Here is a 17,495-nt window from a genome sequence, read left to right on the forward strand (position 1 = left end):
CAAAAGATTTCAGAGGAGCTGCTTTTATGAATCTAAAAATACTGACAGATTACATTATATTAAATATTAGAATAATGCAAACATCTATCAGAGGATATTCTTTTGCATATCTGTGTGGACAGAAAGGTTTTGTGTTGTTGTTGTTGTTTTGTATTGTTTTAGGTCTGAGATCTCAAGTGGAAAAAAGAAATATTGTTTATCCTTGTTGTTAGCATCTTTAATTGGGTCTCCAGGCAATCTATCAGCAATGAGAGCGTGCCATTCACACACACACACACACATCCTCAACTTATTCCTCATATTGCAAATGTCATTTTCTTCAGAGAGACATGCATGCATTTATGAGGTCACATTAAATGTCATGTTTTCGCCTTTGTGCCTTCAAATTTGTTTCTGTGTTAGATGTTTTTTCAGAGTATACATATATTTAAAGGTAAAGAACATGTTTATGTACATACAGCTTTAAAAATAAAATTACAAGACCACTTGGAAATTCTCAGTTGTTCTTCATTTTCTAGAATAATATTAGCAATGGATGTGATTACATTTCTTTCAAATAGCTAATTTAAATAAAATCATTTAGAGATTTTATTTATTTAGTTATTTATTTATTTTTATTTATTCATTTTTTTTTCAGAAAATGACAATAGGTCAAAATGACAATTTTTTCATTCATTGTAATTAAGAGTCAGTATTATTCCACCAACTATTAATTTCATTGAGGTTAAAACAATATATTGTGCTGTCTAAAAATGAATATAAATATATCTGAAACATCACATTTTTAATGACATTTAACTTAAACACATATGCACTATAAATTGTAATTAAACATATGGAAATAAATAAATGCATAAATAAATGCATAAATAAATAAATAAATAAATAAATGCATAAATAAATAAATAAATAAATAAATAAATAAATAAATAAATAAATAAATAAATAAATAAATAAATAAATGACATTTTACTCACACATACCTATACACGTTAAATCCAGAAACAAAAAATAAATACAAGGAATGAATTAAAGACATTTTCCTAAAACACATACCTATAAATTACCTATAAATATCTATAAATCCAGAAAAAAAATGATTGAATGAATGAATGACTGAATAAATGAATGAATAAATTTATTTAATTACATGTTAGAAATGAAGAAAAATAAATTAGGAAAAATAAATTAAGGAATAATGAATGATTGACATTTAACTCAAACACATAACTATAAATTGTAATACCAGAGAGAACAAACAAATGAATGAATTACACTTTAGAACTGAAGAAAATGTCATTTAGAAAAGTTCACTTTAGAGTGAACGAATGAATTAATCAATAATATACACAAACACAACTATAATTTATAAATCCAGAGTGAATGAATTAATGAATTAATGATTTACATTTTAGAAATGAGGAAAATGTCATTTAGAAAAGTTCACTTTAGAGTGAACGAATTAATTAATCAATAATATACACAAACACAACTATAATTTATAAATCCAGAGTGAATGAATTAATGAATTAATGATTTACATTTTAGAAATGAGGAAAATGTCATTTAGAAAAGTTCACTTTAGAGTGAACGAATTAATTAATCAATAATATACACAAACACAACTATAATTTATAAATCCAGAGTGAATGTATGAATGAATGAATGATTTACATTTTAGAAATGAAGAAAATGGCATTTAGAATAGTTCACTTTAGAATAAATGAATCAATCAATAACAATATACACAAACACAACTATTATTTATAAATCCAGAGTGAATGAATGAATTAATTAATAAATTATTAATTGACATTTAACTCAAACACAATTGTAAATTGTAAAATCTGAGAAAATGAATTAATTAATAAATGATTTACATTTTAGAAATGAAGAAAATGTCATTTAGAAACATTTCAGATTAGAATGAATGAATAAATGAATGACTGAATGAATGAATGAATGAATGACATTTCACTCAAACACATAACTATAAATTATAAATCCAGAGTAAATAAATGAATGTATGAAAAAATGAATTACATTTAGAAAATTTCAGTTTAGAATGAATTAAATAATCAATGACATTTCCCTCACACACATAACTATAAATTATAAACCCAGAGTAAAGAAATGAATATATAAACAAATTAAGAATGAATCACTGACATTTAACTCAAACACAACTGTAAACTGTAAAATCTGAAAAAAATGAATGAATGGATGAATTACATTTAAGAAATGAAGAAAATGTCATTTCAGTTTTGAATAAATGAATGAATGAATGACATTTTTCTCAAACATATAACTACAATTAATAAATCCAGAGTAAATGAATGAATGTATAAATGAATAATGAATCACCGACATTTAACTCAAATACAACTGTAAGTTGTAAAATCTGAGAAAATTAATGAATGAATTACATTTTAGAAACATTTAAATTTAGAATGAATGTATGAATGAAATGAAGGAAATGTAACTTGGAAACATTTCAGTTTAGAATGAATGATTGAATGACATTTCCCTCAAACACACAACTATAATTTATAAATCCAGAGTAAATGAATGAATGAATGAATGAACGAATGTGTAATGAATCACTGGCATTTAACTTAAACACAACTGTAAATTGTAAAATCTGAGAAATTGAATTTTAGAAACGAAGAAAATGTCATTTAAAAAATTAAGTTTGGAATAAATGACTTAAATAATTTATAAATTAATGAATTAATTAAATTTCAGAAATGAAGAAATTGTCATTTAGAAACATTTTAGTTAAGAATGAATGCTTGAATGTATAAATGACATTTCACTCAAACACATAACTATAAATTATAAATCCAGAGTAAACAGATGAATGTATGACCGAATGAATAATGAATCACTCAAACACATCTGTAAATGATAAAATGTGAGAAAATGAATGAATGAATGAATGAATTAATTAATTAATTAATGACATTTCCCTCAAACACATAACTAAAAATCATTAACCCAGAGTAAATGAATGAATGTATGAATGAATGAATAATGAATCACTGACATTTAACTCAAACACAACTGTAAATTGTAAAATCTGAGACAATGAATGAATGAATGAATTACATTTTAAAAATGAAGAATATGTAATTTAGTAAATTTCAGTTTAGAATGAATGAATGAATTTATTAATAAATGAATAAATGAATTACAGTTTAGACTCAAAAGCAATTATTTAATTAATAGATTAAATAAATACCCCTTGAACTCTGCACATTGCTGATATACACACAGATATCTACAAACAGATCACTTTCCCATTGAAAAAGGTGAAAAGCAGTGTGTTCTGGCACAGTTAGAGTGAGAATGAAGAGAAGAGAGCAGCAGAGCCAGACGGTCTGCCATGCGGCTGATATTAGTCTTCCTTCCACACGTTCAAGGACTGGTGGACCCAACTGAGCCTGTGTCCATCCATGACTGAAAACACTGGGCTAAAACCAAGCCTGTAGCCTCCACTCTCTGTCCGAACCCATCCACAATATTTTACACCTGATTTCACATGCCGCTCACCAAATTTCTTCCAATTTAATACTAAGACCTGAGTTGTCTGTCTTGAGTTTGACCTTGGTTAAAATTTTTGGCTTTGCAGGATCACTCAGAAACAAAAGTTTGAATTGTGCAAGCCGATTAGCTAAAGTTCTGTGAATGATAAACTCAAGCAATAAAAGAATTAGAACACAGTACATGAAGCACAAGAAAGAGTTAAGGTGGATGGCAAATGGTAATATCCTTCATCGTTTCACTGAGCCATAGAAAAGGAATCTCACTCAAGGGCTTTGCAGTGAGTATTACAGTTAATAGAGCATAACCTCTCGATAGCAAAGGGGCATTTAAAGACAAAAGCAGGTATAGAGATGCAGACGCATAGAAATCAGCCTGTCTGTGCTGATACTAAACCACACTTTGAAAACCAGTCTAAATTTAATACTACTTTTCATAGTGCATAGTGCAGATCTATCTACTGTATGAGGGGAAAACAAATGTCTTCAAAGTCTCATTGTGCTCTGTATTTTTCATGCATTCTAGAAAAAAAAATTTGGCTACTTGTTCAAACTACTTATTTAAAATCAGCTGAAAGAACACAATTCTTGAAACTTAATGGTTTTATCTGCAACCCACTTAAATTTGTTAACACGAATGAATTGACACTGACATCAGTAAAAAGGACAGCAAAATCAGTAGATTTCATTGTTAAAAGATCAAATGATAAGTGTTTTGGGTATTCTTACTATTAATAATGACATATTTGGACATTATTTTGTAAAATAGACATGCTCATCTATTAATACCAGCCTGATCTCATGAGGAAACATTACTATTTTACGTTTTGTTTGCTTAGTGGCTAATTTGTATGAGTTCAGTCGTACGAAAATGTTCGATTAAAAAAGGGAGGTGTGGCACCCCTAAACCAAACTGTCCAAACTAGGCTCATTCTGATTACGTACCCCTAAATACATTTCTGGAGAGAGGAATATACATCCCAGGAATAGCAATTTTTTCTTGGAGTTGTTGTTTTCGGAAATCCACCTGAGGCCGCTGTGTATGCTTTTTCAGATTTCAGATGTCCCTCTTGAGTGCCTTTCGCGCCTGGTGTTCTCACGTAAATCCACCAGAGGCCGCTGTGGACTGACTGATTTACTGACTGACCAACCGACCTACTCTCCAACTCTTCCCCTTCCCTAAACTCAACAAATAGTGTTTTAAAAAGCAATCCAGAAAAAGAACAGCCCTCGCCCGATTTTTTTTACCATGTTTTCAGATTTTACCACATGCTCACCCTGTCAATTACTTGTTTATTTAATTTTTTAGCTTTTGTTTTTGTCTTACCTGCTTTCTGGAGCCGTTTTTCATCGGACTCGAACCCTGTAGTCGTTATTACTCCACTCTACATCTCAATTCACCTGACGTCCATGTCGAGATACCCGACAAACTGGTAGCTGTGGGAGAGCCGTCCATATGGAGGTAAGTTTTTAGCTGTCAAGTGACAAACGGAACGGTGTCATACCACCTCGTAGCGTCTATTTGAAAGATGAAAAGCAGCCATACGTAGCTCTGGCTACATAATTCACGTTCTTGAGAAATGTATATAGGGCTACGTTTTCAGAATGAGCCTATGTTGCAACCATCATGAGCAATTGGGGGACGAGCAATTTGTACTACATTGTACGAATGAAATTGTACAACATCATACGAATTAGCCACCAAATTGAAAAAGTTACGAATTGCCGTGAGATTGTGTTAATAAATACAGTGTTTCTCAATCACGCTCCTGAAAAACCACCAACACTGCATGTTTTGGATGTCTCCTTTTTCTGTCACTTAAATTACAGGCCTTTCAGTCTCTACTAATGAGCTGATGATCTGAATCAGGTGTGTTTGGTCAGAGAGACATGGCTGCATCTGAAATTGCTTACTTCCATAGTATGTAGTACACTAAAAAAACAGTATGCGAGCCGAGTAGTATGTCCACATACTGTTTGAAAAACAGTACTGTATATGCGAGAAATAACCTGAAGTGTGCATCCGATGGACGCTACACTATCCCATGATGCACCGCGAGAAAATTCATGAGGAGGAGTAAAGTGATGCAACTGCTACGTCCGAGTTCCATTCATACTACTAACATTAATACTGTATAGAACGTATTTTATTACATTTACATTTAAATGGACACAACCATGGAAAATGTGCAGAGCTGTGTTTTCCATTGAATTATATTTTACCCTTAGTACTTAATGTACTGGTGATGAAAAATGCACAGAAAATAATACTGCTGATTGATTTGAATATAGTGTATGAACCGATTGAACGTATTAAAATCACCTCAGAAAAAAGTTCAACATTTTGTAGTAAAAGTTTTTGAAAAACATCTTAAAGACATGTGTAGATGTGTGGATGTTCTACTACGTGTAGATACCTTTATAAATGTCTGAGAAGCTAAAAACACAAAGCATTCCATAATATTCAGTCTTTAGGTGAAACTAGAGAAGCTGAGCACAGTTGCAGAAGAGCAGATCAAATAAATAATCAAGCTTTTCCACAAATGACAGAATATCAGCAAGTTTCTGATATTCTGTCATAATTTTCTTGTTTTTGATTTCGGTGTGAGCGCTTACATGATATTGCAAATCATCAGTGGTGTAATGTAACATTACAAATACCTAAATTACTGTAGCTGAGTAGTTTTTTCTCAGGAATTGTAATTTGCTAAGTAGTTTTAAAAACGTGTACTTTTACTTTCCCTTGAGTTAATTTTTAGTGCAGTATCGGTACTTTTACTCCACTACTTTCCTTCAACCTGCAGTCACTACTTAAATTTTTTTCTTGTCTATGGGGATTAGAGAATTCAGTCCTGTGATTCCTGTCCTATCAAATCACACATAGAGGATAAATCACATCATTATAAACTACGAGACATGGGCACTTTATAATCGCAGCAAACTGTTTGGAAGTATTTAAAGTGTCCAAGAAGATGGCCAAAATCTTTACACGCATTGACCTTGAGACTGTTTAGATGTATGTCACTGATGAGGAGATGACGGATGTTTACTCTATGATGACCAAAATGGCCTTAAACAGCCAGCAGGCACAAAACGTCAACATGACGTCAGATTGACATTGTACCCTAACATCATTTGAACATTGCATGAAAATCGGGTTGACGTCAGAACTCAATGTCAGGCCAACATCATTGTCCAACGTCCAACCTAAAACCAACCAAATATCAACATCTAATGATGTTACAGCTTGACGTTGTGTGGATGTCACCACTATGACATCTATCAGACGTTGGATTTTGGTTGCCATACCTGACAAATAAATAAGTGTTTGACGTCAATGTTAGGCTGGTTTAAGATGTTGGCTCAACGTTGAATTTTGGTCACTTTCCAACAACCTAAAATCGACCAAATGTCAACATCATTTCATGTCATTATTGGACCTAAAAATAAAGTTGTCCTTAGATGCTGGCTAGATGTTGAATTTTGGTCGCCTGACATCACGACCTAAATCTAACCTAATAATAACATCTTACGTCATTGTGTGCCTGCTGGGCAATAACTAAATGCACTACAGAATGTTACGTTTACACACACATGCACAAATTACATGTAAAACCATCAGCTTTTAACAGCGTAACTCACTACTCACTACTAGAGTACTTTTAAAAGGGCTACATTTTACTCATCCTTTGAGTAATATTTACAACAGATACTTTTACTCTACTTGCGCTACATTTTTAGGCAAGTAATGGTACTTTTAATTGAGTAAGAATTTTCAGTACACTTTCCACCACTGCAAATCAGTGTATATAAAATAAACCTAAGTAGATCAATGTAATTCCCAGAACACATTGCAGTGTAACGACTCATTCACATTCTCTAATCTGTGTTTTGCATTTTTATAGGCTATAGATGACAAGTGACTGTTTTATCAGGATTATTCCACCAAATATTGATTCCTTTACTCTTCTGAGGTTAAAACAATGCATTGTGCTGTCGAAAGATGAATATAAATATATCTGAATCTGTGATTCAGTATCCCACACTTTTTTTAAACAAGTTGTTTTGTGGTTGCACGGTGGCTCAGTGGTTAGCACTGTCGCCTCAAAGCAAGAAGGTCACTAGTTCGAGTCCTTTCTGTGGAATTTGCATGTTCTCCTTCTGTTTACGTGGGTTTCCTCCGGGTGCTTCATTGTCCCCCACATTCCAAAGACATGCTCTACAAGTGAATTTGGTTAGTTAAATTGGCCGTAATATATGAGAGTGTGTGAATGAGTGTGTGTGGGTATTTCCCAATACTGGGTTGCGCTTGGAAGGGCATCCGCTATGTAAAACTTATGGTGGAATAGTTGGCAGTTCATTTCCTTGTGGCGACCTCTGAAATAGATACTAAGCCGAAGGAAAATGAATGAATGAATGAATGAATGACTTGTTTAGTACAATCTGACAATAAAATATTCAAATCTTATATTCAAATCTTAATGTGAATACTATGAGCTCAGTCATTGAATAAAGGAAATCGGTCACATTTTTCAAAAGGGAGAGTATCCTTGCCTGAAATACTAATTAGGTCATATTAGACAAAAGTAGGCAACTTTACGATCTGACAAACAATTTGTTAGGAAAGGTAACCACGTAATCAAGGATGTCAAGTCCTCGCAATTCATTATGAGGTATATGTGGAGAGAGATTGTGAATGAAACAACACAATCTCATTATTGGCTAATTTGTATGAATTCGTACAATCTCATTCGTACAATTTAGTATGAATTTGTACGAACTAGCCACTAAACTGACAAAATGTAAAATAGCTACGTTTCCTCGTGAGATCAGGCTGGAATGAAAGTAGCCTAGCCTTTGTTCTTGAAAACTGGAAGTCGATGCAGACTTTTATTTCAGTATGATGATGTTCTTTCAACTGAAGCTGAATATTGAGTAGGGGCGGGGTTTCATTTGTTTTCCTCTCCTCTCATCTTTCATTTGCAGCAATCTAATATTTCACCAAAGCCAACAAGCTGAAATCATCAGAGAAGTACTGCCATTCTAGAGCAGATGCAAATGGTCAGATTTTGATTAAAGGTGCAGTATGTAGGATTCCTAGTGGGTGAACTAGGTATTACAGTCCAAATTCAAAATATTGGATTTTTTTTTGTCATCCTGCCAGATTGATGACATAAACTGCAGCGAGCCAAAAGCGAAAGTATTACATGTGAGTAGGTTGCATGAGCAATTTTCTGCCATTCATTTATTTATTCATTCATTTTTCTTCAGCTTAGTCCCTTTATTTTTCAGGAGTTCCCACAGCGGAATGAACTGCCAACTATTCCACAGCAGATGCCCTTGTCTTACACAGCAGATGTCCTTCCAGCAGCAACCCAGTGGTGGGAAACTCCCATACACTCTCACATTCGCACACATACACTCTGTCAATTTAGTTCATCCAATTCACCTACAGCACAAGTGTTTGGACTATGGGGGAAACTGCAGCACCCGGAGGAAACCCACACCAACACGGGGAGAACATGCAAACTCATGTAACAGCGACCTTCTTGCTGTGAGGCAACAATACTAACCACTGAGCCACCGTGCCGCCCCAATATTTTGCCAAGTGACACGAATGAAGCAAAATGTGAAGAACTTGCAAAATTTGCCTTGATCGCGTCTTCCGTTCAATTTTAAATAATCCTCAAGAGGAAAATTCACCTGAGGTTAAAAAAAACAAAAATATCCTGTGAGTAAACTAGAGCAAGTAATGCAGTTTGGTATCAACTCAGCATTACACTATAAGCTGCTCCGTTAATGTTTACATTTCTAATATTTATATTGTATGCAAATTAAACACCTCATCATGGATTTTATAATTCTGAATCTGCATTACATTTCGTAAACTGTTACTGTCCTCTTGAGGTTGCATTTCAGCTGTGCCCGCATATATTGAGCAATCTTCATGACTGCAATTAAATACACTGTTTTGGCAGCAAGGTGCTGACATATAATTGGGTAAACAGGCAGTGGGTGGAGTTACACAGATCAAAACAAAGACACATTCAGACACATTTTCAAAGGAGAAAACCTGACATAAGCATTATTTTTCAGATAAACAATATGTTAAATTACCATATTATAGTATTTATACTGTAACACAGAGTCATGTGTATGGAAATGTCTGGGTCAGTATTCATGTGAACTAAATTGGGCAGGGGTGCCCAAACTTTTTCTTATAAAGGGCCAAAAACCAAATTTGATTGAGTGCTGTGAGCCAAATATATACAAAACCGTATATATATAATTTGTCATGGGTAATTTCCAAATATATTTGGCAGTATTTTAAAACAACTAGTACATGCTGCTTTAAATCATATTAGCTAATGCAGTATATATTTTTACATTTTATAATGAACTTATTACAGTAAAAACATAAACAATTCCATTTATAATACAATGGGTTTCAATTCGGAAAACACTAGTCAAGCTGCTCCTGCCTTTACCTTTATTTGCTCGCAGATATCTTGTGCATTTATCAAGTGACAGTATTAACATGCTAAAAGTCTGATTCATTTACAACTTTTTTTGTAGCTCAACAATAAAACGAAGTAACAAAAGGTTGAATCAAATTTGAAAAGACAATCTCTGTCAAAGGCAGCCCCAAAAATGTTCCTCAACCACCTCTCCATCATTCTCCCTCTCTTTTCAGATAGGATGGCAGGCCAAATAAAAGGTTACCATGGGCCCTACTTTGGGCATCTCTGTCAGGGACAGAAGCTAATTATATCGCTGTTAGTTAAATAGCAGACAGACAGACAGACAGGCAGGCAGACAGACAGACAGACAGACAGACAGACAGACAGACAGACAGACAGACAGACAGACAGATAGACAGATAGATAGATAGATAGATAGATAGATAGATAGATAGATAGATAGATAGATAGATAGATAGATAGATAGATAGATCGTACGCTACCAAATTAAAGATTGAAAATTTTGACTTCATGCAGACTTTATGCTAAGCTAAGGGCTAAGATACATCGTCATGTCATCAAGTAAGATACATCGTCATGAACCCAGTCATGTTCCTTCCAGAAGATTCACTTTACCAACTTTGCTCTTTACCAAAATACATAAGGGCCTACTGAAGTTAGCTGAAGAGATCTGAAACGTCACACTGCAGTAGTAAAAGAGTATGCTCACAGGTTATCATGTTAACTGAACTCTGGCAGGGTGGTCTTTGGTAAAAACACTTTTTTTTTTTGCTCTCACCAAGGATAGGGTTGGGTTTGGCTTCACTTTATTGAACAGTCACTATGGCTGTATCTCATACTAAGTTTCATGTTGCGTTCAGAGGAAACGTACGTCAGCATTCTTCAGATCTCATTACATTGCAAATCTATAAATATTCAATCAAAATGGTTGCCTAGAGAGAAACGGTTCTTGTGCCTCACCGATGAACTAATTGAATCCATGAAACGCTCTGGCAAATATGCCCGCAGTGCACATGTCATTGTAACCCCGAGAGTCAAGCGACTGCAAATTGGTTTTTTGAAAAAACATATTTTTCTTATATGGAGTGTATGTATTCTGTTAGAGCAGAGCTTGGATAGAGCGCAGAAAGAGCTTTGACTGTTGTGTCGGAACTTCTGTCACTACAACGCATGTTTGCTTGATCGCAATCTCATGGTGAAATTAATTTAACCCTTTGTAGTGCAGTTAACACAGAGATCTAACAGCTTCTGTTCATTTACTGACCATAGTTTTTTAGAAGCCATATATATATATATTTATACTCTATATATATTATATTATTTTCTTGAGAAGCCCTAAAAGCCTTTCTATTTACACTTAAATGGGTAGTTCACACAAAAATGAATATGTGCTGTTATTTTGCTCACGTACAGTCAATCCAAGATGCTGAGGCTGTGCATTAAAGGTAATAACATAGTAAATAATGTTCAGTTTCTTGCTCAAACTGATGGTTTTGCTTCACAAGACCTCAGTGTTTCATCATGAGCCATGGGTAATGATATTGTTTTGAAAGTAGCCATTGACTGTGTTTACATGCAATTAAGTAACCTGCAATCTGATTGGCAGTTCAATTGGATAAAAACAAATGTTCATGTTAACAACTTAACTGGTCTAATTGAGCTTAATCCAAATGAAGTTTTGATCAAATTGGAAGGGGTGGCTTATTTCTTTTTTAATCTGAACCAACAGCAAAAAACAAAAACACGTAAAATACGTCTATTTCTCAATCATATTCATAATTCTCTGGAGCTCATGTTCAATGTTGACATGTTAGCCTGCTCATAATTTGATACATGTATGATAAAGCATTTAAAACCGCTGGCTATAAATTATCAGTAAACTGCATAATGAAGCACTTTATTTTAGAAATGAGCTGTAATTAATTATGAAAATCTGGAAATAAATAACAAAACATCTAAAGCTAAAATGAGACAGCGGTCACCATGAAAATTAGATTAAAGCTAATATTTCTGTTTTAAGGCTAATAGTATACGTTATCGTAAGTTATCTTGTTAGATGAGCTCCAGATTTGGCTTTAGTACTGACTAATCTGATGTATATGCACAAATATAATATTGTATAGCTTCCTATTAAAAATATGAATTTTAAAGAAAGATTTGTGAGGGGTGTACTTATATATGCTGAGCACTATAGGTATATGTATATATTATATATAAAATGAATAAAAATTATAGTTGTTTTTATATACATTGAATCAAAATTGTTATTTAAAATTTAACAAACACAACCCAGCAACAATTTTTATCCATACAGTATTTGCATTTTGAACTTTTAATGTAAAAATGTTCTAAATCATGGTTTATTTTTTGTACAAACTAATGATTCTCTTTCGAATTTCCACTCATGTTGCATTTAACAGTCTAAAAAATGCTGGATTATTTTAACTCAAATTTGGTAAAATATGGACAAACACAAAAGTTGGCTTAACTTTGGTCCAGTAAATGTAATATTAAAAAAATAACAGCAGTTGGTTTTGTCAAAAATCCTGGTTTTAACAAAATTGGGTTGGAAAAACCCAGCATTTTTAGAGTGTACTGAAAAAAGAAAGACACCATATGTTGGATTTTGTAATATATACTACATACTATATATATCCCGCTTTGATTTTTTTTTTCTTTTTTAAATATTTCCTAAATGATGCTTAACGGAGCAAGGAAATTTTCACAGTATGTCTGATATAATTTTTTCTTCCAGAGAAAGTCTTATTTGTTTCATTTCGTCTTGAATAAAAGCAGTTTTTAAATTAAAAAAAACAATTAAGGGACAAAATTATTAGACTCTTTAAGCTTTTTTTTTTCCGATAGTCTACAGAACATACCATCATTATACAATAACTTGCCTAATTACCCTAATATGCCTTGTTAACCTAATTAACCTAGTTAAGCCTTTAAATGTCACTTTGAGCTGTATAGAAGTGTCTTGAAAAATATCTAATCAAATATTATTTACTGTCATCATGGCAAAGATAAAATAAATCAGTTATTAGAAATAAGATATTAAAACTGCTTTGTTTAGAAATGTGTTGAAAAAAAATCCTCTCTCCATTAAACAGAAATTGGGGGGAAAAAATAAACATATTATTTACTGTCATCACGGCAAAGATAAAAGAAACCAGTTATGGCACAGCTATTATGTTTAGAAATGTGGTGAAATAAATGTTTCTTTCTGTTAAACAGAAATTGGGGAAAAATATACAGGGGTCAAATTACATATTAGACCCCTTATATATATATATATATATATATATATATATATATATATATATTTTTTTTTTTTTTTTTTTTTTTTTTTCTTTTTTCTCTTTTTTTTTTTTTTGCATACAGTGATACTGTTTCTGCCATGATCAAAGTGCATCTTCATGGCACTTGTCTCATCAATATTCAGAAGAAACGGCAAAAAGTGAGAGACAAACTCCAAATAAATAATTAAAACACCACATAAAGAATACAATTTATTCTTGCTGGCTTTCTCCAGAGATAGCTGTGATAGTAATGATGATTAGAGACAGATATATTACAGGGGATGTTTTGACAGGCATCTCGCTGCTGAATAGAGGTAGACAGAGGATGCTTTTTAAATGAGTCTTTCATTCATATTACCTTTGAGATTAATTAACTTCCGTGGCAGTCGATGAGACTCGCTGTTGTGACATTGCAACACTTGCCTGAGTGATTCTCAGGGGTGAAATCGCTAAATAGTTGTGCAGTGTTTCAGTGGAAAACATGCGTCTTATTCACTAACCACAAACGCTAAATCCATTGAAGTAATTCTGCATCATATAGAAATTAAGCCACTGATTGATAGATAGATTTCAGCATTTTTAGCATGAACAAATCTATAAATTTGTTTTGTTTTAGATTTGCATTTTAATACTAAAATTGGCATGAAATTAAATTTCAGCCTAAATTTTTTTCTAAATCTTATATAATAATTCTGAATCAAAAAATAACAAAGCTCTTTAGTTATCACTGTTAGAGTTCTCCAATAATTTAGTCCACTTTGGGGCTGTAAACAACAAAGAATACCTTTTTTATTTCCTTCAGTCCTTCTTTTATTTAAATTAGTATATGTATATGAATGTTAGGGGTGAAACGTTATTCAAACTAAACTGAAAATAAACGGCAGTATGAATATGCAGTGCAGCCATTTACAGTAGACCTTTTTCTTCATTGCTGCATGGGGGGCACCATAGTGACCAGTGCCTTCCGGAAGGATGCTTAGAACTTTTATAATTGTTATCAGTGAGAGCAGCATTTTCCAACTGGTAATTCTCGAAAGATTTGAAAGTTGGTGTCTGCAGACCTCTTTGGCCAGGTCACCTTTGTAAATGTGATCTCGATCTCAGTAGGTTTTAACCTGGTTAAATAAAGAAATATAAAAATACACCCCTAATGAATAATAGGGTTGGCCAGACATGTATAACAATAAATACAACGTGTAATGGTATTATTGATATTATTAATATTACAGTATCATTCATTAATGATGAGCTGTAAGCTGGATTAACAATTCATTTGGCTCTGGTCGTCACGATCACCAGCCATCCAGTCCTGGCAGATCGCTGGTGAACTACATATGTCACCTTAACAAACTACAAATCCCATCATTTTCAATTCAGCCGTTTCACACACAACAGTTGGTGATCACCACTGATTACACACATGCAGCTTAAAGCTGCGGTCACACTGGACTTTTCTCCCCATAGACTTCCATTCATATGCACGCAAATGCGTCAGACCGGAAACGCAAGCTTGTGCGACTATTTTGGCAGTTCACTGCATTGCAAAGGTCAAGCTTGCAACTGTGACCAGCGAAATTGCATCACTTGTCTGCGTGAGACCAGTGGTGGAAAGAGTACTGCAAAATCATACTCAAGTAAAAGTACTATTACTTGCCTAAAAATGTAGTACAAGTAGAGTAAAAGTACCAGTTGTTATTATTCAAAGTATGAGTAAAAAGTAGCGATTTCAAAAGTACTCAAGAGTAGTGAGTAGTGAGCATTACGCTGTAAAAAGCTGATGCATTTACATGTAATTTGTGCATGTGTGTGTAAACGTAACATTCTGTAGTGCATTTAGTTATTGCCCAGCAGGCACACAATGACATAAGACGTTAATATTAGGTTAGATTTAGGTTGTGATGTCAGGTGACCAAAATTCAACATCTAGTCAGCGTCTAAGGACAGCGTTATTTTGATGTCCAATAACAACGTCAAATAACTTTGATACTTGGTCGATTTTAGGTTGTTGGAAAGTGATGAAAATCCAACGTCAAGCCAACATCTTACCCCAACATCATATTGATGTCAAATACTGACATTTATTGGTCAGGTATGGCAACCAAAATGCAACATCTGATAGACGTCATAGTGGTAATGTCCACACAACGTCAAGCTGTAACATCATTAGACGTTGATTTTAGGTTGGACATTGGACATTGATGTCGGCCTGACATTGAGTTCTGACGTCGACCCGATTTTCATTTTTAAACAAAATGCAATGTCCCCATGATGTTGGGGTACAACGTCAATCTGACGTCATGTAGTGGAGTAGTGGAGTAAAAGTATCGATACTGCACCAAAAATGTACTCAAGGGAAAGTAAAAATACACATTTTTAAAACTACTTAGTATAGAACAATTCTTGAGAAAAACTACTCAGTTACAGTAATTTGAATATTTGTAATTAGTTACTTTACACCACTGCGTGAAACCAATCGAGGATCAAAACATGATCTATCTGGACAGAAATTTAAAACATGGACCCATCGCTTGCTTTTTTAAATGTCTAATCATCTTGTTTAATCCCGCCTCTTTTCGCAGCAAAATACTACAGAATTTCACAAGTTGCCGCAGCATTAGTTTGTGATTGCTGATCATTTGGACTTTTTATACACCACACACACACTGGTTCACTACTGAGGCTTTTTTTTGTTATAGCGAGTGTATCTAGCATTTCTTTGTTTTGCCTTCCATGTTTTTGAATTTACCCTTGTTTATTATTGTCTTTTTCGATGCCTGTCCTGACCTTACAGCTGTTTATTGACTACAAATTGGATTACCTGTATGCTCCAGTTTGCTCCTGTTTTGACCATTGCCTGCCTATACGACTGATCTTATTAGAACTGCACTTGGATCCTGAAGGCACCTTTCCACTGCAAAAGACATTTGGACTGTCGAATTACGCCCCCTTGTGGTAGTTGCACAGAATTTTCAGTGTTGTCGTGCACCATGGGAGAGAAGCTGTTCTTGCAGTGTCCGAAATAAAGGAGTACAAAAGCAAGAGCCTTTATTCTCCATGTGTTCCCCATGGTTGAATAAACGAATGAATGAATACTAGAAACTCATAGACTGCTAAAGATTTTGGAGGGAATGTGAAGACAACATAAAAAAATTATATTTTTATTACTCATTTATGAATAAAAATGTTTTTTTTTAATATATACTTTTTTCTGATAATAGGATAATGAAAAACCTAATATTTCTCATCTCACATGCACAGACCTGCTTGGACAACACTGAAATACATCACATCTGGTCAGCCGGTCGCATACGGTCTAGTCGCAGGAATTCAAATATTTTAACGGATCCACAGCTCAATTCAGATTCGAATTTTCCATATACGGAGATGATCGGAACTCCACGCAGCTCCCAGACTACTCTCCATTGAAAATGAATGACTTACAATCTGTCGCTTGCCGTTTGCCGTGTGCAGTGGAAAGGCGGCTTTACCTCTGTTGTCTACAACTCCTGATAAGTAATGTGTATTAATATATAGTGCATTTCGGCTCACTTGGGCATTAGGACTCACACAGATTGCAGATTGAGCACCCCCTGATGGCCTCACTAACACTACTTCCAATGGCCTGCTTCATTTTATTGCTTCTTCTTCTTCTCATTATTATTATTATTATTATTATTATTAAATTTTCTACAGTTTGATTGAAATTATATATTAGATTTTATATTTTAAAAAAGAACTAGCATACAAAATGTATCATATTAATCACACACAATAACCCCAGAGATGAACTTCAAGCAGGCTGCTAAAATCAGCACACACAAAAATTGGCAATCAAATTTAAGCAATGCTATTATTTATCTTGTCTAATGAATTATAAAAACATTAACAGCCATTCAAAAGATCTTGAGCTTTTTAAAACAGCAAAATAACTGTGTTGCATGTGTTTAATTAACTGGATGCTGAATTAGGGACAGTGGTGGAAAGAGTACTGAAAAATCATGCTCAAGTAAAAGTACCATTACTTGACCAAAAATGTGGTGCAAGTAGAGTAAAAGTGTCTGTTGTAAATATTACTCAAAGTATGAGTAAAAACTAGCTCTTTTAAAAGTACTCAAGAGTAGTGAGTAGTAAGTATTGCACACTGAAAAGATTGTGCAGGGATGTGTAAA

The sequence above is a fragment of the Danio aesculapii genome, chromosome 15, assembly GCF_903798145.1.
Source record: "Danio aesculapii chromosome 15, fDanAes4.1, whole genome shotgun sequence".
In the NCBI taxonomy this organism is placed as follows: Eukaryota; Metazoa; Chordata; class Actinopteri; order Cypriniformes; family Danionidae; genus Danio; species Danio aesculapii.